At 41.8% G+C, this 13,917-nt stretch overlaps 1 protein-coding gene across 1 annotated transcript in view; it reads right to left on the bottom strand.

Moving 5' to 3' along the window:
• UST (uronyl 2-sulfotransferase) overlaps positions 1 to 13,917 on the bottom strand; it is an 813,325-nt gene that overhangs the window by 368,165 nt on the left and 431,243 nt on the right. The window lies entirely within an intron of this gene.

Below are 13,917 nucleotides of genomic sequence, written 5' to 3' on the forward strand. Positions count from 1 at the left end.
ACTGACTTGCAAAATAGGGATTGAGACTCCCAATTAGGAAGGGGCGTTCCAAGGGCGGCCCCAGTCGCAGTTACCACAAATTCAAATTGGTGGTAACCCATTCTCAAACAGAAAGGGGTCCCATTGGACGCCTTCCTCTTGGTAAATGGCAGTGGAAATATTTTTTCAGAGCAAGTAGTATTCCCAAGGACCACTGCCTACTCTGAATAAATGAAAAGAAAACTTTCAATTTTTTGTTTGAAATGCATCTTGTTTTCCTTTAAGGAAAATGGGATGCATTTAAAAAAATGCTTTATTTAAAAAGCAGTCACAGGCATAGTGGTCTGCTGTCCTCAGCAGGCCACCCTCCCTGTGAGTGTAGCCATTCCCAATGGGGTTGTAAATTGCGACCTACATCATGAATATTGCTGAGGTAGGTCATTTGCGACCCCATTGGGAATCGCAAACAGTGTGGTTGACATTGTTGAACATTCCACATGGCGACATGCTAATTGCAAGTCACAATCTGGAATGGTCGTACATCTGGCCCTTGGATTAGCAAACAGCTATCTTCACAACATTTTCAGTCAAGATTGCATTTTCTGTGTACCACAATGGCTCAAACTCACCTTGGTGAAGGTAATGGACTGCAATGCTTGTGTAAGAGGTAGTAGTGCGGGAACCACACTACTCTCCTTCGCCAATAACACTTTATGAGGAAGCACATGAATGAAAGTAACAAAATAGTTCACAAAGAAGTAATGGCTCTCGGTTGTTCTTGTACTTGCCTGAAACCATGTTGGACAAATGCAGAAGATCGTTTTCTAATACTCCAAGAACCAGCTGTACTAATACAGAAGTAGTCTGCAATGACGTTCCAGCAGTATAGTTAAGGTGAAATTCTTGGGTTTCGCTCTTTGAACAATTTTTGTTATGGTCACAAGTGGAAACAATCCTGTACCATGACTGGACAATCACATTTGAGGCCATAACCTCATTAAATACATGTTCATGATGCTTAACCCAACAAAACAGATTTAATATGAAAACTGCTATTTGAATCCAAGTAGGATGTGGTGCCCTTGAAGACTTGGTCCTGATTGTGAGATCTACTATCATCAACGAGTTTAAAATACCTTCCCTATATAGCATAATTCTAAAGAAGATACACAGTTGTCCTAAGCTATGTAATAGATGATTTCTATGCATAATCCACTGAGATTCATGTGATCAAGCTGTTCTGGAGAGTTCCTACCACTTTAAGAGATAAAAAGTGCCTTTGTTTATATGTTTTATTAGCTTACATCAAATCCTTTACTAAAATTTCCATCTGCCTTTTGCTTATTTTTATAGTAGTTTAACCGCAATTTTAACTTGGATAGATCGCAGTGTGAATCAGCATTTAATGGATGTATGTTTGCTTTTCTGACATTGACAATTATATGTATTTCCTATCGCAGAAACTTCCAGTTAAACCCCTGGAGGGATGGGAGAAACCCAGGTGAGGGAAGAGAGGAGTCACACTCTGCAAGCAGCTCACCTTTCCCAGAGAGTACTGGGGACTATTCACAAACTGCATTTTGTAGTAGTAGTAGTAGTAGTAGTATTAGTAGTAGTAGCACTGACATACTATAAATGCTATCTCAAATCCTATGGGCAGAATCCCCACCTCCGCCACTCCTATATTTTCTTTGTGGAGATTGAGATCTCTGCACACACACATACATGTTTTTGCAGTAAATGTAGTATGGACAAGGGGGAGTGGGTGCAAAATATATTACTAAATGGGAGAGCGTCAGGGAGAAGCTGGGTTGGGTTTAGGGAGGGACATCAATGAGTTCATGACAGATGCACACGCTCGATTTTTGTTTTCAGGCATTACTTTTTATCTAATTTCAAACCCTAACTATAACATCAGTTTAACCTTTGTTTTTCAATTAAATTCTGGGGGGTTTGGACATACTTAAACTTCAGCATGTGCCCACTCCCCTCAGGCAACCTGCTCCCAATACCCACACTGTGCACGGTTTCAGCTGTCTGATGCTGGGAGTTGCCCACAAGGCCTTGCATCCAAACAGTCTCTGTGCGCAACCCCCCCTGCAGCCTCCCAGTTCTTTGCTGCACAACGCCTTTACCTGGGGTCATAGGAGTTGGCCGTTGAGCACCCAACCCCACCGCCTGCGGACAGCCAAACGCCTATTGCACATGACCACTCCACACTGTGTGTCCGAACGTAAGATTTCCGCTCCACAGTGGAGACATGGGGGGGCTGACACCCCCTTGACCAGAGACTATGACATGTGAGACAGACCCTATGGACATATTTGAAATGTATCAGCCGAAGTTGGTTCGCTACTGCGGCCTTCCTCGGTGTGCTCAGGATTTCTGTCCAGTCTTCGTTTTCTATCTCTCCGGCATCCGCCTCCCAGCGGTCACCAGTAGGTAGTTACAGTTAGTGCCATATTTACAAAGAAAATGTGTTTTTTGACCTGCCTACGTCTTTGTCACAGTTTGATGAATATTCACAATTTTTTTTTTTTAAAGTGTGCCAGTGATTCTTGTTGCACAAGGTAAGTTTTTGGGGGTGATCCGTCAAGTGGGGGCCGAGAAAAAGGGGGTCCATAAAAGGGTGTGTTCCGTGGTAATTCCTGGAGGAGTTTTGAACAGACTGAATTACACCAAATTTGGCAGAAAAGTAGCTTTCTGTACACAGATTACGCTTTTTGTTATTTCGTGTAAATCTGTTCAGTAGTTGTTGAGAAATTAAGGAAATCCAAATTTGTATATGTAGAGCCGGGATCCTCCCAGATGACTTTGCGAATAATAAGAGCTTGTGCAGAGAGCCGCAGAGCTCTGATTGGCTGCAAATACTTCAAACCAGGATGTGTTGGCAGCCATTTTGAGACTCTGCTTCAGCCGAGTCCCTAGCAAAAGGGGAAAAAAAAGAAAAGGGGCCAGGGTAGGGCCACTTTGACCCCTTCTGGGCCCTTAGTTCTTGTGCCACAGTCCCATGGTGACTCCACAAGGTAAAAAAGCACTTAAAAAAAAAAGGTTGCTGCAAATTAGCTAAAACATTGCAAATTTGTGGTAAAAATTAAAAAAAAACAAGTGCTGGTTTCGCGCTTAATTTTATGAAGCCCCCAGTGGGCCAGGTCCCGGTGGCATGTTTAAATAAAGGAGGTGGGTGCACGGGGACCCCCTCCTAGGCCCTTTTGATGCCCCGGGGACCGCCACCTCCCTGGGGCTTAAATCATAATGAATGCAGGGGGTCCTCATAGACCTCCTCAGCTCAAGGGACTGGTACTTCCCCGGGGCTTTAGTTAAACATAGTGTTGCAGCGCAAAGCCCCCTCACAGTCCCAGGGAATGCCACCTCCCCGTTGCTGAAATCAAATATAATGAGGAGCCACGCAGCCTCCCAGCAGCCATGGGGACACCACCGGCTTCCCAGGGTTTAAATCAAATATAATGCGGGGGTTGTCGCCCCCCGCAGCTCAGGGGGCCACCACCTCCCCGAGGCTTTAATCAAATACAATGCCCAGGGGTGTGGAATTTAATAAAGTATCTACTTGTCTATGGGACTGGTTGCTTTTTAAATTTACTTGTCCCTTTGCTGCCATGTAGTGTGGTGACAAATTATGGCAGCAATCTCAATACCCAAGAGGTCTGATAATAGACTCTCTGATTATACCAGGGCTACTACTATAGTATGGCTTGAATACTTGCAATTTAAATCCCTACTATAGCAATTTCCTTATTTTGTCACCTTTCAGTAGCTCTACATACTGGGACCGGAAAAATCAGTAAGCAATAATTCCAGGGCCGGAATGCCTTTGTGTCAGTAAACCTACTAAGTTGCATTTTTTAAGGCTATTATCTAATCTTTTCCCATAATGAGAAAGGTTGGAAATGTACTCCTGACAATGTCAGAAGTAGAAGTTCTTCCAAGTTTGGGAAAAAAGTGGTTGGAGGGAAAGTGAACTTGTAAATGCTCAATAGACTTTCACATGAGCAAAGCTACACATGCATATTTGCTGGTGCCAAACTACAGTTGAGAAATATTTTCTAGGAGTACGATTTTCTGATCTACTTCTGTAGGTTCTTGTGAATTCATGAAAGCCACTACCTCAAACACACTTTTGTGACTTTCTTTAAGAAATGGGCCTCTAATTAGGGCTGGTGTTAACAAAGACATCATGTTTTTATTAAACTTCCATTTCTCTATCGGCTGGCTTTACTGTGAGTGATCGCATTCTGCTCTTCCACAAGGAGCACATTAGCAAACAAAGTAGCTTTGTTCAGTGCCAGGAACTACTGTGACAATCACTGGCTTAACAAAATTGGAGGGGGCTCCCCTTCAAAGAACATGGAGGCCCCCTTCTCAAGAATCACTCACACAGTTGCTGTGGGGCCCCCCGAATGGGGGCTGCGGGCCTCTGTTATGCCACTGGTGGCAATGTGTGCTTTTTGAAAGCAAAAACGTTTTTTTCTTTTTGCTAGTGTTTGTTACAATGTTGAGGGCCTGGCAGCTCCCACAACAATAAAGTGTTACAAAAACCATGTCAAAACAAGGCACGCATTGATGAAACCAAAAGACTCACAAAAAATGTCAGATCGGTTGGCTTTGCCAGCCATTAGGAATATCTTTTGGAAATATTAGCATGCATCAACACATTTTACTAAATGATGCTTCAAAGAAATAGCACCTAAAATTTCATAATAGCGAAACTTTTTGTTCCTACTTGCATTTTTTTCGGAACATTTTATTTTTAAAGCAAAGAATCATCACTCTTGCATCCAAGCTTCTGCAAACATTTGCATCTAATTAGAGAGCATTCTGGGAGCATTATACTTTTTAATTTGTGTGTTCACTATTTTAATTTTTTTAATGGAACTACTGTCAGTAGTGCAGTGTGACCTTAAAATGTTTATTTACAGCACTCACCCTAATAATGAAGGCTTTTCATTAATGAACCATAAATACAAGTTTGAAAAGCGTTAACATACAGACACCTATATATACTCAACTACATGCAGTTCACTTCTTTGTAAACTGGTAATCAAAAGGGCTTGTGCTGCAGGGGTTTGGGCCTGCTTGTCCCAAGGACAAAATTAACATGCAAACTTGTTGCCCTTGACACCAAACAGAATGTGTCAAGTGAAAGAAAATCAACCACCCTGAATGCAGGGACCACCCCCCCACAATGAGCTGAACCAAAATAATGAAGGGAGTCTGTTGTGTGGCCATGGGTCCCACCACCTCCCTTGGCACTATTTTACATAGGAGGGCCAGCTCCTGCTCTGTTCCAGGGTGCCCACCTATGGGACATAGCTGTTGGCTCTCACTTGGTTGGAGCTTTGACAGCTCCTGCCAAGTCAGAGCAAACAATCCACTTTCAGCAAATGAGAGCTGTCAAATAGCTCTCACTTGCAGAAAGCAAAGTTTTCATCTGTTTCCCTGCACACAAATGTGCATGCAGGGAAACAGTGGAAAACATTGTTCCCACAAACAGCGAGCTGCTATTTGAAGTAGATCCCTGTTTGTGTGGGCAATGCCTGCTCCAGCAGGACTCGGGAAACCTAGGGCCTGATTTATGAAAAGTTAGCACCGCCTTTATGCCTTTTTTTGACTACAGTTATATTTTGTAAGTTTGCATCGCTTTTGCGTAAAAAAATAATGTAAAGGTGGCGCTAATTTTCATAAATCAGGCCCCTAGTTAGGTCCACGAGGGCCTTGAGGCTTCCCCTTTTGTCCTGTCATTGTCTCTCTCTCACTTCCATACCATAATGGGATGAAAGAGAGCGAGAGAGAGAGAGAGATTGCTATTGCAGTGGTCACTCCATGCCATGTAATTACTTCAAAGTGTCAAACTAGCAAGATGTTTGGAGCAAATGTTATACTTACCTTTTAATGGTCAGAAGACAAGGGTCACTTCTGGCCTCATGGTAAAGCTCGTGGACTGTCAAAAGGTTGACGGTTCACATCCTAGTATCTCGGGTAACTATAACTCGTGTCCTAAGTTAGCTATAACTCGCGCCCTCGCCATTCACTACTCATTACCCCACAAATTACAGCACTAATATTCAACATCAATGTAATATTTAAGGTAACATTTTTGATGAAAATACTGTATAGTGGGGGCACGGGTAATAGTTATCTTAGGGCACGAGTTATAGTTACTAGAGATAACTCTAACTAAAACAAGTGAATTTCTATGGTTTTGTATGTTTAAAATGTGAGACTAACTATGATGTCCCTGTAACCTTTAGTTTTTTCAGTGAATATATATATATATATATATATATATATATATATATATATATAGCTATCTGGAAAGTTTCGGGGTGATTTGTCAAGCGAGGGCTGAGAAAAAGGGGGTTTCCTAAAATGCTTTATCTCCATTCATTTTTCCATAGGGATTTTGAACAGCGATGGCGCCGAAACTACTGGAAAGCATTACAAAAAAATTGGCAGAAAGGTAGATACTGGTCCAAAAAGCGACCTTTTTGTGATTTGGTGTGAATCACGCCCTAAGGTAACTATAACTTGTACCGTCGCCATGCACTGCTAATTACCCCAAATTACTCCAAATTATTGAAGAAAAAACTGTGTATGGCTGTGGCGCAAGTTATAGTTATCTTTGTGCGCAAGCTATAGTTACTTGAAAGAACTCTAACTCTAACTGCTGACTTTCTATGCTTTGTACGAGTAAATTCAGAACCTAACTATAACGTCCCTATAACCTTTGTTTTTTCATATATATATATATATATATATATATATATATATATATATATATATACTAATCTATCAGCAATACAATTTACCATGTACTTAATAGAGCTGCACTCTCACAGCTGGGTGCCTCTGCCCTATTTTTGTTTCCACTTCCTTTCAGTCCTGACTCACAATTTCAGTATCCCATGCCAAGTCACGCTGTGCCTCTGCAATGCTATTATTATCGCTAATTCTCACTTTAATTTCTCCGCATCTTGATGGCATCACAAGCCACGCGATAGCTTGAGCACCTGGTGCAATCTTCATAATTTAATGAAATTACACTTTTGTTCAGTTTGTATGCGGCAGCAGGAAGCGATTTTCTTGTAACCTTTTGTTCTGGGTGACACAAGACGTGTGAAACTTTATTACGACAAGCACCTATTCTCGAGTCTCTGGTGATTGCTTGCCTGTTGGTGGACTTTGACAGTCGTTGGCTTAAGGGGGCACTATAATTTGCATGACTTTGTGCTAAGACATTTTGTTTTGATGTGAAGTCCTATTTTTAAAGCATCTGTTTAATGAGACAGAATGTTCCAGATCTGTATTTCAGCGCTATCTCCCACTCTCTTGCAACATCCACGTCATGATATTTATCATAATTACTCACAAGACTTGTGCCACATAAATGTGATGAATGTGTTTTGGGACTTGATTCTCATATTCTCAAATCTTTTTTATGCACGGTTTAGCCCACGAACTTAAACATATCTGCAAAAAACATGCATGCTATGAGAGCATTTAAATATTACAAAATAAAAGTTAATCATGAAATTAGTAATACAAATGCAACTAGAGTACACAGTGTATTTATTTATTTAAAAAGTTGTGATGGCCTTAACATTTCCCTATAGGTCGCTGTCCAATAACAGCTGCAAACACATACTTTACAGCACATAACTAAGCTGCACAAACATAGACCCTACAAACCGTGGGCGTCAGCACCAGACATGCGCACATCTGCCTCACCATAGTCTACCAACTATTATAAACTGGTGATGCAAAAATGCAATGTATAAGCCTAAACAAGGGAACCCAGCCCTCCTACAGCAAAACAGAGAACAGTGCTTACACACCAATGAATAAAAGACGAAAAGTGTCCACATTGTTCACAAAAGCCACCCATCATGAGTGCATGAGGACATGATAACCAAGTGTAACAGAAAAGGGTAACAAAACGACCAACCCAAACATGGCCAAACATTACAGGCCATGGCAACATTTATCGATCACAAAACACATATTGTGCTAAATACATTAAAAAGGTATTGGAAATTACGGAAAATGCAGACAATTTATGTCACATTCATCATGATGGCGCCAAAAGGCAGAGGAAATGTTTACCTGTTCACCTGTTTACCACTCTTGTATGAAGAGCACTGTGGAACACTCAACTTATTACCAATTGAACATCGTGCAAATACCCTTATAAATAATCATGTGGAAACACAATAAATATAGATAACAATGAACACCTATCTGCTTATGCCCACACCACCACGACTTGCAGGGTGGCCTACCAGAAAACTATCTGTGGAAAACAGTCTGCAGTAATATCGAGTGCATTGGTTAAGAAGATTCCACTGTAGATGTACCGAGATCTACAATAGCCTTTGTCAAAACACATTGACCAAGTTAAAAAACATTCCAAATATCACTGCAGATGCAAGAAGGCACTGGTCTCCATGCCCGAGGGCACACATCATGCTAGACACATTGCTGAGGTGCACGGGATGCCACTTCTCTGCTCTATTACTTCATGACTTGGATGTTACACATGTAGCACTTTCATTAGGGGAAAGAGTGCCAGGGAAAGGCAGAGGATTCAGGGTTGACCGACGCCACCAGCTATTATCCTGAAGGCATAGTTGCTAGCCATACAGAGGCTGAAGCACAAGTAAGACGAAATATCAAATGGAGACACAGTGGGTGGTGGGGCCCCAAAAGGCAACACTGTGTGAGGTCAGGGATGGGCTGAGTGGTTATCAAAAACAGCAAGAGTGCTGAGTACCTTAAGTATCAAGTGAATTGGGACTGACAGACGAAAGAAGGGCAATGGAAGGATCAGGTATGCCCAGAATAAATGAGTCAAAACACACACATCTATACACAAAGGTGGTGTACTCAATATCAGGAATAATACAGGAGAGTCTGTTGGTGTTGACTGAAGTAAGGGAAGTCATGCCCCTCTATAGTGACCGCTAGAATAGAAGTAGTGATCAGTTGTTGGTGAGAGTACTCTGCATCCTTCTCTGACTGTATTGATGAGCATTCCTAGAGCTGTCATTGATTCCATTGTTCAGAATGCTCAATATGTTTCAGTCATTAGTGCTGTACCTGTATTGGCAGCAAGTTGTTACAACAGTCCTGTGTACATAGTCCTTACATTTTCCCTTTTCCTCCACCCTTCTTTCTTGCAGTTTTATATAGCACAAACTCAATTTGAAGGTATTGGGGCTCTTTACATGAGCACCGGTTACATTACACAAGGGCATATTCATGTTTAGGTTGAATCTTACCACATAGCTTGGTTTGCCAACAAAGTTTGTGGGCATTCTGAAATCTTCATTGTAAATGCATTTCACCTGTTGCTTACAATTGGCTTTGTGGTTTGTAAATCACAGTTGCGCGGTTTCTATTTGCTGCCTTTTTTTTGTTTGGGCTCTCCAGCTTGAGTTCGTCCCTCCCATTGAGTATCCCTTGTTTACTATATCCTTCTAAGTACACGCTTAAGGTAAAAATGCCTTTAAATCTTTGTTAGAAATGGGGTCTTTGGTTGGCAGTTAGGTTATCCCCTGTCCAATCAAGGACCCTCACTCTAGTCAGAGTAAAGGAGAATCACCCTCAGCTAACCCCCGCTCAGCCCTCTTGGTAGCTTGGCACGAGCAGGCAGGCTTAACTTCAGAGTCTAGGTGTAAAGTATTTGTACCAACACACACAGTAACATAGTGAAAACTATACAAAATGACACAACACAGGTTTAGAAAAATAGGAAATATTGATCTAAACAAAACAAGACGAAAACGACAAAAATCCAATATACACCAGTCAAGTTATTAATTTTAAAAGCAAAAGAGTCTTAAATCCTTTTGTAACCAGTAAAAACACTGTTAGCATTGAAAAGTACCTGGGTAGTGTCAAAATAACACGCACGGGTGACTGTGCGTCGAAAAAGGTTAGCGATGTTTTGGTTTCTCACCTGCAACCAAGACCGTGCGTCGTTTCTCCTTCTACGGTTGGGTCGACGTGCGTCGTTTTTCTTCTCCGCAGGATAACGATGCATTGATCTGGGCAAGCACTTTTTTTACGTGCACAGCAAGGTTTCCATCAAAAATCCTGTCACACGGTATCAGCAAAAACGTGCAGCAGCCTCCGTCATCGGGTGTTGCGCATCGTTTCTCCAACTGCGTGCGTTGATCTTCCAGCCATGCCAGTTGAGCGTCGATTTCTGCTACAAAGCTGGCGGCGCGTCATTTTTCAGCCGCGTCTCAGAAGGTGCGTCGATATTTTCCTCGCACAACGGTCTGTGTGTGGATTTTCAGTCTTGGTCTGCCAGCTTCACCTTCCAAGTTCCCAGGAAATTGATAGGGCACCACTTGGCAGGGCTGGGTTCTCAGCAGAGACTCCAGGTGCTGGCACAAGAAGTCTTTGATGGCTCTGAGACTCAACAACAGGAGGCAAGCTCAGGCAAGCCCTTGGACATTTCTTCACAAGCAGGAATGCATAACAAAGTCCAGTCTTTGTCCTCTTGCACAGGCAGAAGCAGCAACTACAGGATAGCTCCAAAAAGCACAGTCACAGGCAGGGTACCACTTCTCCTCAGCTCTTCAGCTCTTCTCCAGGCAGAGGTTCCTCTTGATGTCCAAAAGTGATCTAAAGTTTGTGGTTTTGGGTGCCCTTCTTATACACATTTTGGCCTTTTAAGTAGGCTTACCTCAAAGGAAAGTCTCTCTTGTTTGTGAAATCCTGCCTTGCCCAGGCCAGGCCCCAGACACACACCAGGGGGTTGGACACTGCATTGTGTGAGGGCAGGCACAGCCCTTTCAGGTGTAAGTGACCACTCCTCCCCTCCCATCTAGCACAGATGGCTCATCAGGATATGCAGGATATGCCCCAGCTCCCTTTGTGTCACTGTTTAGAAAGAGGTGCAAACAGCCCAACTGTCAAACTGACCCAGACAGGGAATCCACAAACAGACAGAGTCACAGAATGGTTTGAGAAAGAAAATGCTCACTTTCTAAAAGTGGCATTTTCAAACACACATTCTTAAAATCAACTTTACTAAAATATGTATTTTTAAATTGTGAGCTCAGAGACCCCAAGCTCAACATTTCTATCCACTCCCAAAGGGAATCTATGCTTTAATCATATTTAAAGGCAGCTCCATGTTAACCTATGAGAGGGACAGGCCTTGCAACAGTGAAAAACAAATTTAGCTGTATTTCACTATCAAAACACATTAGTATATGTCCTACCTTAAACATACAATGCACCCTGCCCATGGGGTTACCTAAGGCCTACCCTAGGGGTGTGTCTTACGTGTAAGAAAAAGAAAGGTTTAGGCCTGGCAAGTGGGTACACTTGCCAAGTCAAATTGGCAGTTTAAAACTGTACACACAGACACTGCAGTGGCAGGTCTGAGACATGATTACACGGCTACTAATGTGGGTGGCACAACCAGTGCTGCAGGCCCCGTAGTAGCATTTGATTTACAGGCCCTGGGCACCTCTAGTGCATTGTACTAGGGACTTACCAGTAAATCAAATATGCCAATCATGGATAAACCAATCAACCGTACAATTTACACGGAGAGCATATGCACTTTAGCACTGGTTAGCAGTAGTAAAGTGCTGAGAGTTCAAAAGCCAACAGGTCAGACAAAATAGGACGCAGGAGGCAAAAAGATTGAGGATGACCCTGCATAAGGAAAAAAGTCCAACAATCTTACTCTTATCTTGTCACATTTGTTGTGCATTAGAAGAGTGAGGTCAAATGCAAGGGACTGTCTTCTATGGAGCGTGTTGCTTACTTTTCTTTCTCATGCCTCAAGTAAGAGAATTTGGGGCGGAGCATGACCGCCAGCAAACATGGCCACTTAGGACACGAGATCCAACAACTGAGCCCTTTACGTTAACAATTTTGCACATGACTTTCTGAATGTACCTTGGAACTACAGGGAGAGCAAAATAATACTTTTGGCTGCCGTCTGTGCACTTTTTTCAAGCTGCAGTCATGCCCATTCATATCTACCTCACAGCGGCAGTCATCTTAAGTTCAATGTGAGTCTTTTGAACAGTGCCTCGTGCTCGCCCTAACTTCTAACGTTTATTTCCTCAAGAGGTCTCTTTGAATATTTGGAGGTTTTTGGTCATTTTTAAAGGATGTTTTTCTCCTGCTCTAAATCTTGACTTTGTCACATTTTCTCACCGCTGCTCATTCTGTATGTAACCCTTCCTCAAGAAGCTCTGTGGACTTTTTGAGAAGTAATTTTTACCTGGTTTCCGAACTTCCTCTGATATTCTGATTGGAGACATACATATTTGTGTTGTTTTCTGCTCAACTTCATTACTTTTGCTGTGCTGATACCTCAAATGAACATCTGCTTTGTATGGGCAGATTAAGGAAATATAAACCTTCTTTTCACCAATTGCTGCCATCCACCTAGAAAATGTTTCCTTCTTTTCAAATTAGACAATTTCTCAATTATAAATACTTCATCTGCGTCAAATATGTCATCTTCACCCTCACCGTCTCCCAAAATTGGTCATGCCATGGTTACATCCACACACAAAAGAGTCAAACAGGGCCCGTCATCTCCATTCAAATTGACTTCACCCATCTCCTTTGAGCTTGTATTGGATGTATTATGTGCATTACATCCATTTGTTGAAAAGACCAATTCTAGGATACGAGATTTAGAAAACAAATGGAAACAAGAGTGTCAATGCTTGAACAGCGCATCAGCAGTGTACAAGATGAAGCAAGTCAAATCTCACCTTTGGAGAAAGAAGTGGACATTTTAAAGGCCCATTCCGAAGACTTGGAAGATAGGAATAGGTGTAATAATCTTTGCATTTACGGTTCATCATGCAGTCCTGAAGGCAATAATCCAATCTCATTTTTTACCTCATCCTTGCCCCAATTAGCAGTCTTCCTACCTTTTACAGTCTTAATTATCCAGAGGGATCAACGGATAGGACAGCGTCTGCATCAACCTACTTCCTCATCTAAACCCAGAGGAGTGATTTACTTCTTTCTTGAATTTACTGACTTACTAAATGTCCTCAGTGCAGGAACGTAAAAAAAATAACTTTTCTGGCAGGGAAACAAGATCTTCATTATACAGGATGTCTCAAAAGCTACAGCAGCCACACTTAAATAATTTTTGCCTCTTCGACCACAAATAAGTTCTTTGGGAGCTCACTTTGGTCTGTTCCATTCTTTTCTTCTCAAATAATGTACCAGCACAATACGTCTTCTTATACTTCTCCCGCAGATCTTGGAGACTTTCTACATTCGCATTCTACCAGCTCCAAGATTACTACTAGTCCTTCTACAAAAGGACCACACCTCATATTTTCCTAATTGTTTTAACAATTACTCCTAATGATTTGGTATACCTTGAACAAGTTCTTATATGTTCTTCATGGGATTGCCTTAATGTTTGCATGCATTCATTATCCTCTTTCCTTTTTTATAGGTTCATCTTGTTTACTGTATTGTTACACATCCTTGGCCATTGATGCATTCTCCTTCCTTGCTGTGCTGTCTTCGCCCTGTGCTGTGGCCGAGCCCACCCTATTTGTCTATCCTTATTAGGTATGTTTTTACAGTCATCAATATTGACATGTACTGTCTTTACTTTTCTGATTTTCTTTCTTTTTACCTCCCTATTTATTTTGATCTCTTCTAGGATCTTTTTACCTTTTCTATTTTCTCCTTCCCATTTACATTTTCCACTTCTGTTAAGTCTCTTCTTTTAAAAGACCTTCTCTTAGTTGATATTGTTATTTCCTGTACCATTCAGAGTTATTTCTTGGAATGTCAAAGGCTTTATTAACCCAATAAAAAGACAGAGAATTTAATTTAATTTAGCTAAATATAATCCTGACTTCGCCCTCCTCCACGAGACCCACCTTTCTGAACCAGAAGCACTGAAAC

Source organism: Pleurodeles waltl, chromosome 5 (genome assembly GCF_031143425.1).
Source record: "Pleurodeles waltl isolate 20211129_DDA chromosome 5, aPleWal1.hap1.20221129, whole genome shotgun sequence".
NCBI lineage: Eukaryota > Metazoa > Chordata > Amphibia > Caudata > Salamandridae > Pleurodeles > Pleurodeles waltl.